The sequence below is a fragment of the Rhagoletis pomonella genome, unplaced genomic scaffold, assembly GCF_013731165.1.
Source record: "Rhagoletis pomonella isolate Grant_MI unplaced genomic scaffold, Rhpom_1.0 Rhpom_scaffold_01683, whole genome shotgun sequence".
Lineage (NCBI taxonomy): Eukaryota > Metazoa > Arthropoda > Insecta > Diptera > Tephritidae > Rhagoletis > Rhagoletis pomonella.
Genome location: NW_023460237.1, coordinates 29,711 through 31,413, shown reverse-complemented (window position 1 = coordinate 31,413; position 1,703 = coordinate 29,711).

The window sequence follows — 1,703 nt, the reverse complement described above, 5'->3', positions numbered from 1 at the left end:
CGCTGTGGTGTAGAGGTAAGCAGTGCGCACTTCCACTCCGCAGGGCCTGCGTTCAAGCAATATCGCTAAAAAAATTTGAAAAAAGGTCTTTTCTTAACAGTGGTCGCAACTAGGCAGGCAATGGCAAACCACCGAGTGTATTTCTGACATGAAAAGCAGCTTCTCATAACAATGCAATCGCCGTTCGGAGTCGGCATAAAACTGTAGGTAAAAATTTGATTGAGTCAAATAACATTTTAATTGAGCTACCTCTTTTTGGTGTTCCCACGCAACCAGCTGATCGATTAGCTACAGTGATGGTACAATCGTACCTTTATTTAGTTTAAAAGTGAATTAGGTAAATTTGGAACGTAGTCATATAACTTTTTAGGAAATCAGTTCTAATTTTTACTCACATTTCAACGCATTTTCTGGTGTGGGTAGCTCATCCAATAGCATCTGTCCTTTGTGAAGGGGCAAAGTACCATAACTGTAGTTGATTACGCCAGATAGACAAATAATATTTCTCTCTAAAATATCAGATGAAAGAATTCGGAGGAACGCGATCCACCTTTTGTAAAACATAGTTTTGTATCGAACTGCCCGAAGAGATTATTTTCATAGCCAAGCTCTTTGATGTGAGTCCAGGAGTTCATATAATATCGAAGGGAAAGGTTATCATCATATTTTCTTTAAAATAAACATATAAAAATACATATTTACTTTTCAGGTACATTTATTTACTTTGGGTAAAGTTTTTTCGCAAATTAGTTACAATTTTACAATTCAATTTTTCCATACCTGATAGAATATCAGCTGTAAAGTGGACCAGACACAAACAGCTAATTGCCGTTTGTTCAATAAACATACCTCGAAGTCAAAATTAAACATACGTAGCAGGGTTGCATGGAGCATTCATTTAATTAGCACTCAAAAAAGCAGTAATCAAGGAATTAAGAATTGAAATTTTGTATTAATTTGTATCAATTAGCACCTTGGTCAAAAAAGCTTGGCTATTTGCTCCATTAGCTGCCTGCCTGAACATACTTTAGAATATATTGCTAGCTCGCCGTATAATTATTTTAGTACATCGATGCATTCTTGTCTTATTTATCCACATCAAAAATTGTGAAAATTAATCGCACGAAAATCTTCACGAGTTAATTCCATTTTTTGTCGAGATGAATTTTTGAAATTAATATAGCACACACATCAAAACGTTCTCAGTGCGTTTATGGTGAAATATGTCAAATTATCCAATGGATATGTCAGATGACAACTGACAACACTAGAAGTGCTTAAGGACAGACACATAAATAGCATAATAGCATGGCATCAACCTTCTGAACTTGGACTAGGTATTCACCATGTGGCAAATTTTGGAAAAGAACAGCGAGAAGAGCACAAAAGAAGTCTCCTTTATGACGCGATGGCTGAATTTCTTATCCACGCGAAATTTATATGGCTCTGTAAAATAACGTTGAGCAACACCATCACCTCAGACGTCGAAACAATGAGCTGTATCAGATTTATAACGATATTTCTTTGTAAATAAATCATAATCTTAAATTTATCTTCGTTATACAAACTTTATTCTCAACTTAAAATCACTTTTTATATCAAAAATTAATTTATTTTTGACCAGACCGAATTGAAAAGCATTCTTCATTTTTTCATCATCTATAAGTTTAACGCACCACTTTAATGTCATGGGTGAAACAGCA